Source organism: Cygnus atratus, chromosome 1 (genome assembly GCF_013377495.2).
Source record: "Cygnus atratus isolate AKBS03 ecotype Queensland, Australia chromosome 1, CAtr_DNAZoo_HiC_assembly, whole genome shotgun sequence".
NCBI classification, from domain to species: domain Eukaryota; kingdom Metazoa; phylum Chordata; class Aves; order Anseriformes; family Anatidae; genus Cygnus; species Cygnus atratus.
Window position 1 is genome coordinate 138,427,953 of NC_066362.1, and position 17,266 is coordinate 138,445,218.

Genomic DNA, 17,266 nt, shown 5'->3' on the forward strand with positions numbered 1-17,266 from the left:
AAGACACAGACCCAGAAAGTGATGGTCTCTGTCAAAAGCTATTCTATATAAGACATCACCTGAAAGGTTTAACAGCTAAATGAAGAAAGTCACACAAACTGTTTGATTTCTGGCTTTGCATACAAAATAAATAAGTCTCTCTTTAAATGTACTTATCCATTAAAAATTAAAGATAAAGAATTGTGAGAGGCAACTTCCATTACTTCTCTCTTAATTGAGACAGATCAGCAATATTCATTTCATATGTTACTGTTCTATGAATGTGACTGCAGTATATCTTGTGCGGTCACTAATACTTGTAAGGTGTAAGTTCGTTCTTGCAACTGTAATAAGTTTTGTAGGTATAAAATTGCTCTAACTTTGATACTGAGTGCCTTAAAATCCTTCAGGGCTGAAAATGAAAGTCACACAAAGAGAGAATGGTTATTGAAAAAAAGAGGTTGAAAATAATGACACTTGATAGATTAGATAAATATTTTAGGTCAGTTCTTGAAAGTCTCTTTAGTTTCTAAAGGCCTTTTATAGTTGGGAAAGTAGCAATTCACCTGACTTGAGAGGTAAGGATACACTAAATACCATTTCAAAGAACTTACAAAAACCTCTCTGAAAGATACCTGAAACCTTGTTTCTCTAACTTTAGGAAGATACGAACTTTCTGACTATTGCAGGTATTAGATTTTTCTTATGGTTTTAAAAGTTCTTTAATCCTGTGATGGATATTGGTTTTAAGCTGAAGTTAAGATGAAAATGATGAAGCAGATTTGGAAGTGCAGTCATTCATGATAGTATTTGTATTATGAGTTCTTTCCAGAACTTCAAAAGGTTTTGTTTTGATAATCATAGAGAAGTGTATGTCTATCTGAACAATATTTCAGTCTCACATTCAGTTATCACAATTTTCCAGAAATCCTACAAAGGTAAAACCACTGGTGAGGGATTTCTGATGTGCCCTTCCTTTTCATCTGAGAAATACTAAGGGAACATTTTTACAGTATTTCAGCACTTCTGCTCCAAGTTCTGATCAAAATGAAAAAAGAAAAAAATATATATATATGATAAGAAAACTATAGAACAGAGAAGTGTTGAGATTTATTTTATCTTATTTTATTTTATTTTTAGAGAAATGCAAAAGCTGGCCAGTTTGTTTCAGTAAAGGACAAAATTTTCAGCTCAGTTGAACTGATCTGAACTGATTTGAACTGATTTTTATGAAATAAAATTTAGAAAAACAAGATCAAAGAAACTATATGAATTCTGCAATAAGCATGTTTTCTCTCTTTTTGTGTTTAAGCCCTAATCAGTAATATAATTATACATTTTATTTTTCTGTTGGTCTTGGTCTACTTTGTGTACTAGCTTTCTGCCTTCTCTCTCTACTCCCCAGTTCCAAACTTCTTGTTACTGTGAATACCTTATCCAGACATTTACTCATATTTGTTCTACTTCTCTCTAGGTTTTTTCCTTCTCTCCTTGATTTTCTGGACCTGTCCCTTTAAACACGTACACAATTATCCATTTTCCCCTCTGTCAACATCTGTATCATGAGAAGATTCTCTAGTCCTTAAATCTTCTTCTTGTTCCTGGTTTTCTTCCTTCAACTTTTTCATTCTTCCTCCTTTTTACTTGTCCAGCTGAATGTCACTTGAGACTTCCCATTCATATGTAGAGGCCACCCTGACCTTCCGAGCAGGGAGACTCTCTAGGGTTTACCACTGTGGTTTCGCAGGTGGATCTCAGCCTCTCAGCTCCTTTCTGTTCCTTGCCAAAGAAGGAAGAAGCTGGAAGGAACATCTTTCCTCACGAGACCACATAAAGGGAGGGAATTATGGCCACAGCCAGTCCACACAGGAATGCAAAGAAACATACGGTAGGTGGAAAGAGGAAATAGTCATGGGGAGAAGACAGTGGACTGAAGGGAAAAAAGCAGGGAGGGAGAGGAAAAAGGCAAAAGAGAAGAAAGGACATGGGATGTGTGTGGAGGATGTAAGGAAAAATAAGGAAAAAAAAAAGGGGGGAGAAAAGGAAAGGGTTGTAGAAAGTAGAGACACCTAGAAGATGTCCGAAAACAGTTGTGAAAGGTAAGATGTGATTCTGTGGGGACTGACTAGATGTCAGAAAAGAGAGTAAACAGATCTCATGTACCTGATCTGTGACAAGAACTGGAATTAGTGTCTAATGTGAGCAGAGTGGAAACAACTGCTGGAGTCAGTGTCAGAGTCATTGCGTACTGGTGTGGTATGAAACATTGATAGCCAATGGGTGGAAAAATAAGCTCTCACAGCAATATGCCAGTGATGTAAAAATCAATTCCCAGAATCTGCAAAGAGTGGGAAGAGCTCTAGGAAAATCAAAGGATAAATTCTATATCCTCCCTGACTTTTGAACATATTACCTGATTATATTAGTCTTTGGAAGAATCAAAGGCTTTGATCAACAAAAGTTTACCTTGCTTGCTAATAATATACCCATGATTGCCAGTGGTAATAACCATCATAAAATAAAAACATACAGAAACAGCATTACCATTTCTAATAGGACATACACTCAGTCATCCAGAAAAATAACCTGACTACAGGAAGCTGCAACAACTTTTCATTCTTTGCACTCCCTCATTCATTCCCCTTTTTTTGGTTCCTTATGAAAGCCAACACTGAAAATTGTTTCTCTTAAAAAATTGACAGGGAAAGATGGTTTTCACAAACACAGATTTATAACTCTGAATATGATCAAATTGATTTATAAGGAAGATTGAATATTTTAAAAAAAAATCTTGTTTCGAATGTAAGGAAAAGATGTATCATAGAGTCTCACAGGTTGGAAGGCACTTCAGTAAGTCTCTAGTTCAACCTCCTGCTCAAAATAGGGTTGACACTGAATTCAGGTCAGGTGTTTCAGGGCTTTATCCACTTGTGTCTTTAAAAACTTTAATAACAGAGACTGCACATTGCTCCTGGACAACCTGCTCCAATGCTTGATTGCCATTGGTGATTTTTTTTCTTCTACCAAGTCAAAACCTCCCTTGCTTCAATTAATGACCATTATCTCATTATACTGCTGTTCATATTAGTGTAGTGTCTAAACATTAAAGATTACTACATCATCCACTGGTTTGTGTTTTCCTTTGTTACATACAGTTAAGTAAAATACTTGCTGGAAGACACCTTTTTGTGGGTATAATGAATCACAGTAAAAAGGACTATAAATAAATGTGTAACTGTCATTCTGGAATCACAAAAACACCTGAGTTTTCCTTCTGAAACTCCCATATGAGTAGTGATTAGTCTCAGCTTGCTTAACTTTTGAAATCTGATAGTATCACAGACAAGGATTTTTGGCTGTCAATTTTGCTAAGCCTTGACATAATAAATACTGTTATATTTTGCACATAAATCAATAGAAGCCTACAGTACAAATCCCCCAAACAACTTTGAGGTTTGCAAGTTTCTGGGAGCAGCCTTTTATCTTCCTCTCTGCAGTCTTGTGTAGGTTAGACAAGAAAACCTTTAAAGAATTCAACTCCGGACTTTGAGGAAAGGTTTTGGGGACAAAAAGAAAAAAAGGAGAAACCATGTTATGAAACACTTGGGTATCTCGGTTTCCTTTCAATCATGAGACATTTATCCAAGAGTTTGCGTCTGCCTTCTCCAGCTGCCAGAGGCAAGCAGTGTTGTCTTATTGAAATGTTGATTTTCAGACAACTTCTGTGAACAAATACACTGTTCAGATCACAAAGTTCCCTTCTGTTTAAAGTCATCACTACCAGGCAAACTTCTCTGTGCTCATGTGGTCTAGTAGCTTCATTTAAAGTCAATCAATACAGGAAGAAAGTACCTGTAAGGTACAAACATGCACCTCTTGCTTCTTTCTTTCCTTTTTAACTTGAAAAGGGCAACAGAGCTTACAGAATTTAAAAGTGGACAAAGCTGATTGTTTGCTCTAAAAGATTACCTTTTTTTTCCCCTAAATTAGGTGGCATTTCTGTTTTGTTTCAGACAAATGCATAGGAAGTACTGTAAGTATAAAATAGCTATTATTTTTCCGTTATGTCTTATATTTTGAAGTACTTCAAGCGTATGTTCTTCACATAAAACCTTCTGCAGTGAAAAAATCAGAGAGTCAGAGATGATTTAAAAAAAATGTAAAATAGCCAGTATGTGATCAAGCTATTTACAAGCAAAATTTAAAAGTAAATAGAGAATCTCCCCATTGTCCTTTTCAGACAAGATTTGAAACTAAGCATTATGTATTCAGGATTAAGGTGTTTCAGGATATCATAGGGTTTATCCTTCTTTCTGTTGAGGACCAAATATTCCTAAAATCTTTCAGAAAGATAATATATACATTCATCAAAAAGTTATGTTTATATCTCACAGGAATAATCTCTTCCCAAAGAAAAAAAAAAGTCTGTGAAAATTCTTCCTTCACCTGTTGTCTTCACCACTGTCTTCACCTGTTCAAATGTTATGATCAATGCAGAGTATACTATTGCAATCTACCTAGACAATAATATACTTTTTTTTTTTTTAACACCATTATAGGAAATGTGCTTTCAAGTGTCAAATCAGTTAGTACAGATAAGAGAGAGACTTATAAGCATAGCAGCATCACAATGTCTCAAGGCTACAAGTGAATATTAACTTCATATTCCCTTAAGAACAGCTAAAGTGCATTCAGTTTGTCTGTTTCAGAGGATTTGCAATAGGATTTGTTCCTCTTTTTGCTTCATTCTGTTTTACTCTAGGCAGTTTCTTGCATATTGCTTATTGCCTTATTAGCTGAGCACCTGCCAGTAATAAAAAGATTGAAAGCTTTTTATTCTTATCAATCTCTTTTCTCATTCTCTTTCATTCTTCTGGGTTTGTGTACGTGAGGGTAATTGTGCAGAAGTATGCATGCCCGTGAGAGATAGAGATTAAAAGAGATTCTTTGTGCAGGTTTGTAGTTGTTATATTCCTTGACTTTTTACTGAGGACAAAACTGGCGCAGACGGAGACATCAGGATGGGTGTTCTTTTCTAAGATAACTCATCTACAAATAAGGACTACCTTCATATCAACCTTCCACATTTATGCTTATCTTCTGCTCTAGTGGAGTAATACTTTTAATCAGGAATTTTGTAGGCTTCGATATATCATGGGACTTGGTATAGAATGACTTGAACTTAGAGACCCAGGCCAGAAACTTTGTTAATCTTTTCTTTCGATGAGAGGGCTATATCAGCCATGGAACAACTCTAATGTAGTTTACTAGTAATCTGTGTTGCTAAAGACAAAAATAGAAATATATTGATGAGAGCACCTAAATACTGTGAATTTCAATTCACTCCACTTCCTGATAATAAAATTTGTTTTTAATGAGGCTTGTATTTTTTCACTGCTGGTGGTTTTCCAAAAGAAAGAAACACAGATGTCCAATCAGGCTGCCAGAGTGAAAAAAATAAAGGGAATTAATTGGGATGTTCCTAAACTGATGCACTCAGGACTGACGAAGAAGAGGTGCAGCTAACCTTGCCTACCGGTGCCCAACAAAAGACATCAATGCAAGTGGCAGCAAAGCAACGGATGAATTAAACCAGTCTGCTTAAGGTTATGTAGCAGCTGGTGGAGCTGAGAGAACTTCTGAACTCCTTGATGCAAAATCACACCCTAGACAGCTCTTAACTCCCATCAGGACAAAACAAAGTCACACAACAGCCCTCCCCATAGTGACTTGGTTTCCCTGGGAAAGAAACTCAGGCAGAAGATGATGGAATGGAGGGGGCCTCAGTGTTTTCTGCATAAGCTCTCTGATTTGTCCAATTGTACCATAAGAGCATGTAGCTTTTGTTCAATCTACATGCCTCCCTATGTTTTCTTTCTTATAACTGATGGAAATATTTTGTGAGAAAGTCAGCTGTTCCTGAACCGTAACATTAGCAGTAAGACTGCCAGAAGCTACAATATGAAAATTTAGGGAGAAAATAAACAACTATAATATTCATAACTAATGCAAACATTACATCATAACAATTTCCATTACACAGTTAGTAGGTGACATTGGTAGTAAGGTGATGGTTGGACCAGATGATCTGGAAGGTCTTTTCCAACCTTAATGATTCTGTGATTCTATTTAGATATACAAAAGTACAGTGTTTTGTGAAAAAAACAGAGGAATCAAAAATCTAAAGCATATGGGAGAATATAAAAATATTTAAAAATAAAGTTAAATTTGATGTCTCAATTTATGTTACTGCTTTTCTCCCATCTAAATCTTATTTCTTGTTTGTCTGAGGGGTTTTCTGATATTAAGAGACATAATGCTTGTGCATTTTATTTTGACAGACATATATGCTACACAACTACAAAAAAAGGATTCAAGTTTTATTATTTGTCCTGTAGCATGCCCATTACAAAAAGTTAATTGCCTTTTAAGGAGATAGACCTGCCCTTCATAGCAAGGGATTCAGTCGGACAGACCTCAGCAACATCCTTCTAATGGAAGCAGATATAAAAGACATTTCCATGACTGTTTCTAGCAATGATAACAAAACCTCTTTCAAAGCTGCCCTACTGAATTAATTCCTTCCCTTTCTTAGTTCTGTGGACCCTGGTGATATGTTTTTGTTTTTCTGTTAATTTTGAAGAAGCAGAATCAATAAGCAAGAAAAGACCTTGAAAATAATAAGCAAAGAAAAAGCCTTTTCTCATGGAAGTTTCATGTTTCCAGGCTGACTTGTTTTGCCAGGCTGTCTTAAAGGTAACCACAACTGACAAGACATAACTACCAGGCTGAGGACTTGATGCTTTCACCCCGTTTATTGAATCTGCTAGACACTTTTGATGGTTTCTACTAATCTCATCATCATTAGTCAGTCAAACTTAGCGAAAGTAACAACTATCAACTGGATTCTAGCTAAAATACATCTAATCTGAGAGTCAATAGTCACTACTTTTTTTTTTTTTTTTTTTTTTTTAAACTTCTGTAGCATTGTGAAGGTTATCCAGCCTTGCCCATTTGGGTCTCTCCTTGAGCTTCTTTTCTCACCTCCCCAGTGATTCTGCTTGGCATTTATCCTGCTTCTAACATTTGTGCAGTACTTGGTTCTCAATGTGCCAAATGGCTTCTCTATGCACAGAGGCAATTCTTCAGTAATTCTTCACTTCTCATAAGATACCAGTGAATTCAAGTACACAGTTGTCATTGTTTAGAGATGCATCACTAAACAATCCTCAGTGTGGCCCCTGAGCTGTCTCCAGAAGAAAGCATTGCAACCAATTAAAAAAATCCGCATTTCCTCTTGAGTTCACAGAATCACAGAATCATCTAGGTTGGAAGAGACCTCCAAGATCACCTAGTCCAACCTCTGACCTAACACTAACAAGTCCTCCACTAAGTTCACTCCTTCACTAAGTTCAACATCTAAACGTCTCTTAAAGACATCCAGGGATGGTGACTCAACCACTTCCCTGGGCAGCCTATTCCAATGTCTAACAACCCTTTCAGTAGAGAAGTTCTTCCTAATATCCAACCTAAACCTCCCCTGGCGCAACTTTAGCCCATTCCCCCTCGTCCTGTCACCGGGCACGTGGGAGAATAGACCAACTCCCACCTTGCTACAGCCTCCTTTAAGGTACCTGTAGAGAGCGATGAGGTCGCCCCTGAGCCTCCTCTTCTCCAGGCTGAACAATCCCAGCTCCCTCAGCCGCTCCTCATAAGACTTGTTCTCCAGACCCCTCACCAGCTTCGTCACCCGTCTCTGGACTCTCTCGAGCACCTCCATGTCCTTCTTGTAGCGAGGGGCCCAAAACTGAACACAGTACTTGAGGTGCGGCCTCACCAGAGCCGAGTACAGGGGGACAATCACTTCCCTAGACCTGCTGGCCACACTGCTTCTTATACAAGCCAGGATGCTGTTGGTCTTCTTGGCCACCTGAGCACACTGCTGGCTCATATTCAGCTGACTATCAACCAGTACTCCCAGGTCCTTCTCTGCCAGGCAGCTTTCCAACCACTCATCTCCCAGCCTGTAGCGCTGCTTGGGGTTGTTGCGCCCCAGGTGCAGGACCCGGCACTTGGCCTTGTTGAACTTCATACAGTTGACCTCAGCCCATCGGTCCAGCCTATCCAGATCCTTCTGCAGAGCCTTCCTTCCCTCGAGCAGATCGACACATGCACCTAACTTGGTGTCATCTGCAAACTTACTGAGGGTACACTCGATCCCCTCATCCAGATCATCAATAAAGATATTAAAGAGGACTGGCTCCAGCACTGAGCCCTGGGGGACTCCACTAGTAACCGGCCTCCGACTGGATTTGACTCCATTCACCACAACTCTTTGGGCCCGGCTATCCAGCCAGTTTTTAACCCAACAAAGCGTACGCCAGTCCAAGCCACGAGCAGCCAGTTTCTTGAGGAGAATGCTGTGGGAAACGGTATCAAAAGCCTTACTGAAGTCAAAGTAGACCACATCCACAGCCTTTCCCTCATCCACTAAGCGCGTCACTTTGTCATAGAAGGAGATCAGGTTCGTTAGCAGGACCTGCCTTTCATAAACCCATGCTGACTGGGCCTGATCGCCTGGTTGCCCTGTAAGTGCCGCGTGCTGACACTCAAGATAATCTGCTCCATGAGCTTCCCTGGCACTGAGGTCAAACTAACAGGCCTATAGTTCCCCGGGTCTACCCTCCAGCCCTTCTTGTAGATGGGTGTTACGTTTGCTAGCCGCCAGTCGACTGGGACCTCCCCCGATAGCCAGGACTGCCAATAAATGATGGAAAGCGGCTTGGCCAGCTCCTCCGCCAGTTCGCTCAGTACCCTCGGGTGCATCCCATCTGGCCCCATCGACTTGCGTACATCCAAGTGCTGTAGCAGGTTGCCAACCATTTCCTTGTGGATAGTGAGGGCCACATCCTGCTCCCCATCCCCTTCCACCAGCTCAGGGTACTGGGTATCCAGAGAACAACTGGTTTTGCCACTAAAGACTGAGGCAAAGAAGGCATTAAGCACCTCAGCCTTTTCCTCATCTTTTGTAACTACGTTTCCCCCCGCTTCCAGTAAAGGATGGAGATTCTCCTTAGTCCTCCTTTTTGTGCTGATGTATTTGTAAAACCATTTTTTGTTATCTTTAACTGCAGTAGCCAGATTGAGCTCCAGATGAGCTTTGGCCTTTCTAATTTTGTCCCTGCACAGCCTCACAACATCCTTATAGTCCTCCTGAGTGGCTCGCCCTCTTTTCCAAAGATTATAAACCCTCTTTTTTCTCCTAAGCTCGAGCCACAACTCTCTGCTCAGCCAGGCCGGTCTTCTTCCGTGCCGGCTCATCTTTGGGCACGTGGGGACAGACCGCTCCTGAGCCATTAAGATTTCCTTCTTGAAGAGTGCCCAGCCTTCCTGGACTCCTCTGCCCTTCAGAACCACCTCCCAAGGGACTCTGCCAACCAGTGTCCTGAACAGCTCAAAGTCAGCCCTCCTGAAGTCCAATACAGCGGTTTTACTGGTCCCCTTCCTGACTTCACCAAGAATAGAGAACTCTACCATTTCATGGTCACTCTGCCCAAGACAGCTCCCGACCACCACATCTCCCACCAGTCCATCACTGTTTGTGAACAGAAGGTCTAGCGGGGCACCTCCCCTGGTAGGCTCTCTAACCAGCTGCGTCAGGAAGCTATCTTCCACGCTCTCCAGAAACCTCTTAGACTGCTTTCTCTGGGCTGTGTTGTGCTTCCAGGATATGTCTGGGAAGTTGAAGTCCCCCATGAGAACAAGCGCTGACGATTTCGCAACTTCTGCCAGCTGCCTGTAGAACTCCTTATCGGTCTCCTCATCCTGGTTCGGCGGTCTATAACAGAACCCCACCAGGATGCTTGCCTTGTTGGCCTTCCCGCTGATCCTAACCCATAGGGGCTCAACCTTATAATTCCCAGCCTCAAGTTCCTCAACATCAAAACACTCTCTAATATAGAGAGCCACACCACCACCCCTTCTGTGCTGCCTGTCCCTTCTGAAGAGCCTATAGCCAGGCATTGCAGCACTCCAGTCATGAGAGTGGTCCCACCACGTTTCTGTGATGGCAACCAAGTCATAGCCTGCCTGTTGCATGATGGCTTCCAGCTCCTCTTGTTTGTTACCCATGCTGCATGCATTAGTGTAGATGCTCTTCAGTTGGGCCATTGCCTTCTCCCCCAGCCTTGCCATTGTTCCCCCTGGCACAGCTCCAACAAGCCTTATTTCAGCCCGTCCCCCTTCTTACCTAGTTTAAAGCCCTCTCAATGAGCCCTGCCAGCTCCTGGGCTAGGATCCGTTTTCCCCTTAGAGATAGGGACCTGTCTGCGGCCATCAGGCCAGGTGCCGAGTAAAGTGCCCCATGGTCAAAAAAAAACAAAATTTCTGTGTTGGCACCAGCCTCTGAGCCACGTGTTAATCAGGTGGGCTTTCCGTGTCCTCTCTGTACCCTTCCCTGCCACTGTAGGGATAGATGAAAACACCACCTGTACTCCTGCTCCATCCACTAACCATCCCAGTCCCCTAAAGTCCCGTTTGATAGCCTTCGGGCTTCTCTCTTCAATATTATCACTGCTAGCCTGGACTATCAAAAGGGGATAGTAAATAAAAAAAAGGCAAATAAAATAAAAAATCCACCCATTACAACGACTAAAGTAATTAGAAAACTATGTGCTCTGCATAGGGGTAACACCAGTGTATATACAATGGAGCATGCATCTTGGAAGGTGCCTTAGGAAATTTCATCAAGGATCAAGTTCACCACTAAAGAACAAAATCTGTCATAACCCAAACAAGAGTGAACTGTGCACAGCATCATTAGGAATTTGGGCACTGCTCACTACTGATCCATCTCTGATTATTGCCTGTAAGAGAAGCATGATGCTTGCCATTCAGTTTGCTTTCTCATGTTGAAATAAAACACCCACAAAGGGGCACTTTTATCCTACTTACAGAAAATTCTTATTGCTATGACTCCACAACTGAGACAGAGCAGATTTCTGTTCCAGAATGTCCCCACATTGTCCTCATTGTCCTGTGATGCAATTATTTCTTACAGAGTGCCAAAATCAGTCATTCTTTCTTATGGTAAAAAAATAGGATGCCAAGGAATGTGACTGTCTCCTGATGCTCTGTATATATTACAAAGATGATCTCTATATGTTAAGTTACAAACGCAGTGTTGCTAGGTATCTGAGTGATGGATCAGTCTCGCCATAGAGATCAGATTCATTTGCAAACCAGATATCACATACCTAAATAAGCTAACAGCAATAATATAAATATGTAGAATATAACAGCTGCTATATTACATTTCCAGGTGAAAGTTATTTTCTTCCTTTCTGTGGAACTTTTCCCAGTGCATTGGTATCACATTGTCAAAAAAAAAAAAAAAAAAAAGAAAGCTCACACTGGCACATGAAAAGATGCTTAAAGTGGTTTTGGCTTCAAGTAAATAATGAATATAATGAGGCATGTGATAAAATCATTGGAATGAACAATAACTGTCACATGACAGAGGCTCCTGTGCCTTCTGCTGATACCTTCAGCTGCCAGACAAGTGAAGAGCCACCTGCCTTCCTTCAGAGTTTTTCTCTTATTTTCCCCTGACACTGTAGATATAAATTAGTCATCTATTTATATTCTTGATCAAAATTGCTCACTGGCATTTTTTTTCCAAACTTGTTTTGGTACTGATTAAAAATAAATAAATAAATAAAATCTCATCATTTCTTATTTATAAAAAAAATAGAGAAAGAAGACTAGATTCTCTGGGAAACTAGATTGCCCCTGTTTTCTTGCTAGACTTGCTGTTTCCTTGTTTGAAAGTAAGTCAGAGCTGGGAATCCCAGCTATGAAATCCAGTTGCCTACCTTGAACATGCTAACCTGGAATGCTAACACTGCTCTTGCTCTGCAGCAGATTGCCTAGAGAGTTTGTGCCTGTGACACAGTTCTCCTATCTTCCTCAGACAGCCGTGCAGGGCAAATGGAGATATCATAGATCCTCAGAAGACTGCTGCAAAACTGGGGTAAGTATGAGCTTCCTGGAATAGCCTACCACCAATCCAGTCTCAGCAAGAGTTTGCTGGAGCCAGGATATCATGAGTCAAGCATTTTAGGCTTTGCTAATCAGCAAAATTGCTGTAATTTTACAGTAAGGTTTCATTTTTTGCTGGAAGTAATGGCAGCTGCTGCCTCTCCAGAGGAGCCCTCAATCTCATGGAGAAAAATCTCAAGAGTCACTATAAAACGAGAGAGAGATTTGGTCTGCTATTAGCCCCAAACCTTAGCCCTCTGTGAGGAACATAAGTCCCCAGAAGAGCAAGGGATAATATATTAATTAACCACCACCATCAACTAGCCCTGATCTAGGAGACAATGGGCATCCTTAACCTCAGCAAAGTTTCACTGCTTTTTCTGTTAAACAGAAACTGTGTGTGTATTAGCGGCTATGTACAGAGATAATATCAGATGGCTTTAAGTCTGATACACTTGTATCACAATGTAGGGCTTAAATTTGGAATCAGGATAGAAACACAGAACTGTAAATGTTTAGAAAGATGTCTCTGCTATACCTTATACAATATGCACTAGTTTGACATAAATCTACCATAAATTAGATTTAGAAAGTATAACTTTACAATGAATGTACTTATATAATGGATTAATTTGGCCAATTTCATAGATATATAGCACATCCTATTGGAGTAATTAGATGAAAATTAGCAGAAATTCCAATTCAAATATCTTGTAAAATTTTATGAGTCTTGGCTTGAGTAGGAGATGGAGGGTCATAAAAATCTAAAAGACACTTAACACAGTGTCTGTTATGTATTGAGAAATGTATTGAGTCCTCCTAGAAGAGGAAAAAGCTGCAATAGCTTAAAATATGCTCATCACAAAACCTTAATCAAGAATTCCATTGATGCCCCATGATCTGGTTCAGCCCATTACAGAGAGCACATATGGGAAGTTCAGGTTTGGATTAAATTTCTTTCTGTGCATTGCAAAGCCTTCCTAACATCTTTAATGCTGCTCCCTTAAGATGTGAACATTAAACAGTGTTCCTTCTGGCCTGTTCTTCATCAGGAGTAAAATTCTGCCCTCAGACTTTATTAATGATTCTACTGGTGATACATGAGATGAAATAAAGCACAACGCATTCCACAAAACCAGCATTTCCTTTTCCAGGCTAGAAGGAATAATAAAGAAACATATTTAAATTGGTGATGACAGCTACTTCTGTTGGAAAATTAATAATATGAAGCTCAAATTACTGATCATCTAAATTGCATATCCATAAGTGGTTTCATGTTCAAAGAGGTAACATTTGATTGAACTATGTTTATATTTAGAAAATGGGCATCTTCTCTTTCAAGCACTGTGTTAGATTTCGATGGATTCTTTTTAAATGCATTTCACATTTCCATACTTTTTTTGTAAGTCTTACTTACTTACTTTTTTGTAAGTCTTACTTACTTTTGTAAGTAAGTCACTTTAAAAAAATACTTGAACTTTTTAGAAGGCTAGAAGTACATGCTTTAATGCCTGCCTGAGCAAACGAACCATCTACAGCTGGCAAATTTGCTTGCCCCTATTTTCAACTGAACTGAAAACGTTTGGGTCATTCATGTGCATATTTTAGTGTTTGCAGTAGGAATGGCATTCCAGGGATGCCCACCCTTTCCTGCCTTGCATCAGTCCTCCAATAATGGTCCACTCAGGACTCTGTAGACCTTCTCACTTGGTAAAAGATAAAATTGGCTACAAAAATACCATCAGTTCTATAATCTAAATCTAAGGGGCTTTTTAAAATGAACAGTATTGTTGGGTTTTTATCAGAACAGCAGCAAGAAAAATAAAGCAATAAAACCCCATTAATCAACTCAGAGTGATAATTTTTATTCTGTCATCTTTCACTGCAGTTCAATATTACTGCATCTGGTAAGGCTTCATTTTGGTGTGACTGTCATATTCTGTCTCCTGAAGGAGTGTCACAAATCTAGGTTAATCTTGAGCACTCTGTACAGAGTGATCTCTTTATGCTTAATAGCTACCAATGCATTTCTCTTCCAATGATTTGTCCAAACAGTTTTGGATCTTAGTCAATTTTGGCATCCAGAGTATCCTATGTTTCATGTTTCACAACAAATTGCACTTCTCATTTCCAGCCTGCATTTTTCTGCTTGTGTTTTATTTGTTTATTCTTGTTCTGGCATTGTCCTTTAGACAGAATGCCTCTTCTTCCTTACTGATATTTATGTAAATCCTAACTACCTTAATAAACTAGTTTTTCTGGCAGTATCCTGAAATGAGGATGAACAATCTACAATGTTCAAACCATCATTGAATAGATATAACCAAGGCAGTTTAACAGCATACTTGAGTACCAGAAGTATCACAGCAGACTCCCTCAGCTCAGAAAGATAAATTAACCCAAATGAAAAACCACCCTTATAGAATATTTTTATGCAACAGTACATAGTACTTCAAAAGCATGTGAAGAATGTGTGATCACATAGAGCAAAATCTAACATGCTTGTTACATTGGGATCAAGTCACAGTATTCACTCTTTCTACCCATTCACAAGCAAACACACATTAATACCATTCATTGGCATTTACACCAGTGTTGCAGCATCTCTGTATTAAGGAAACCTGCCTGTGACATGTGGTTATTCTGACCAGACTGGCTCACAGACTGGGAAAGATCTGCCACATTGCAACACTGATCAGAGTGCTCCAGGAGTGGTTCTTGAACAAGACTAGCTGCTCAGGCCAGCTGTTACTGTGAAAATGCTCCCCAAATCAGTGTCCATCTCCAAATTGTTTTTATGAGGTGTTCCTTAGATGTAACCAAAAAATAGGCACTCAAAAATCACTTCCGAGGAGGGTAAAAAATATGTTCCAAACAACAGGAAGGGGTAGATAGGTTTTAGTAAGCCCTGTTAGCACACTGAGATGGTCTCTTGTTTATAAACTGTTGTTGTTTTTATTCTGGCAACTGGATCAAGTACGGTTTAGTATTCCCACCCAAGGAATATTAGTTGTCCCCAGAGCAATGAAAGGGTTAGGGTGTAAGTTTGTTGGCACTAGAGGAAAATCCTCTAGAAATAATTTTAGCTTAGTTTCACATTTCTGACTAACAAGGGAAATGTATATAAATTGTAAAAAACAACCAACCAGGAAAAAAAAAAAAAAAAAAAAACGGAAAAAAAAAGCACACCACAAATATTAACCTTGTTTGTGTTTGCATACAGATGCAGGGAGTATTTTCCAGAACTTGTGCTTTTTTTTTGCTTGCTTACAGTGGAAGCTGCAAAGATTTGTCTGCGTGCAGGAGAGCAAACAAAAGGGATTCAGAGAGAAGGGGTGCTACGCTGTGCATTCTACAACCATTTCTATTTTATCCAAGGATATACGTCTTGGAATCCATAATAAGATTGTCTCCTCAGAAACTTGTCATAGCAGGCAATAATAAATCATTCAGGCATTCACTCAGTCATTCACTTTCTAAGTCCCACTGTGTATCGTGTCTTGGGACTGCTATGAATGCGCACTGAAAATACAACAGATTAAGAAAACAAACCAGTCACACAGGAGATTGTCCTACGACAATTGTAGTGCTAAAAGAGTTCATGGAAAGGAACAAAACTTGGTATGAAGCTAAAGAAATAGGCTCTTATAATCAACATGAGCAAGAAGTTTAACAAAGCTATAAAACATTATTTTAATATTCTTCCACATGTTATTCCATCTGACAAGAAATTATAAGGAATACATACAGAAAAAACTGGGACACTCAGATTCTGTTTGATCCTATGTAACTTTCATCTCCTAGATGGTAACACATGTATGTTTTCAAGGGTAGAATGGCTCTAAGCTAATCTATCTAAATTAGGGGGCGTATCTTCAAATCAAGATGTAATTTGAACTTTGTCAAGGAGACTTCTGAAGTTGGCACTGATAGCCTGTCTCTCTCTCTCTCTCTCTCTCTTTTTTTTTTTCTTTTTAATAAAATCTCAGAGCATAACTTACTTCTTACTTGCCTTCAGTACTGCCTAGCTACTAGTGAAGGTAAGATTTGAAGTGGTTTCCTTATCTATTAGTGTTCACCTTCTTCTTTGGACATTGCTAATGCAAGACCTATCAAATTTCTGTGATACATTTAATTAGTATCTCTGGACTGGGACTCCTTTGCCAGTCCTGGAATAAAAAAAACAGTAGTTTGCCACAAGGCAAGAGCAGCTTTATGCAATAACTAAACATAGCTGAGGTGCATATAGTTCAGCGACAAGTGTTCATTAGCAGGAAAGCTCATTCAGGAGGTACCTGCCTCCTGTCCATTTAAGTGTACATGTATTGCACATATCTAAATTAAGCATACAACTGTGTATTTTTGCCCAGGCTCACTTATCTATGTAGATCATAAAACCCAGCAAAATAGTGTTAATATGTTTTGGGGGATTAAGATGTTTACATTGGCAGATGTTTTGTAAACACTTTCCTGGGGAAAAAGAAGAAAACCTGGATCAGCTGAAACCCAGATCCAGTTTCTAATTGAGTGCCACTGTTTGCATAACATTCATAAATGGAAATCAATACACTTCCATCACAGCAGTATATCTATTATGAAGGCATTAAATTAGTTTTCTATCACTTCTTAATAGGTAGTGAAAAAAATACTATTTTCTAAGTAGAAAGACAATACAGTGCATTTCCCATCCACTTTTTGAGAACATAGATATTAAGACCTGTAGTTTATCAAAGGAAAAACCTTTAATAGAGACCCTTTTAAAATTGTTTGTAAAGCATTTGTGTTGTGTAACTTTGGATTACACATCTGTGCAGCTGTACCTATGAGCAGACAGCTCTCAAGCTTTTTCAAACGAATCAGTATGAAATGAACTTTCTCTCACAGTAATATTAGATCTCAAGTTAAACTTGCTTGACTTTTGTTTTCCATCTATTTTAATAATGAATTTGTTTTGCCTGCTACATAGGTTTAAAATATACTGTCAGTACATACAATACAACATTAGGATTACTGGACAAGCTAAGAAATAAAAGGGAAATAAGTTTCTAAGTATCTACTCCATTTACTTTAGATTATGGAACAGAGGCATTACCATGCTACTTGCTATAGACTCACACGTTCAAAGATTACTGGGTGTATCCCTAAACTGTGCACCTCCACAAGAAAACTGCAATTTCTTTTCTCATTTACATGTGATATGATTTTATAGATTAACATAGCAAGGAATGGCATGAGTATCTGCTTGTGC

The 17,266-nt window shown here is 39.3% G+C and overlaps 1 protein-coding gene across 2 annotated transcripts in view; it reads right to left on the reverse strand.

Moving 5' to 3' along the window:
* Positions 1-17,266, reverse strand: part of GABRG3 (gamma-aminobutyric acid type A receptor subunit gamma3) — a 330,335-nt gene that overhangs the window by 132,317 nt on the left and 180,752 nt on the right. The window lies entirely within an intron of this gene.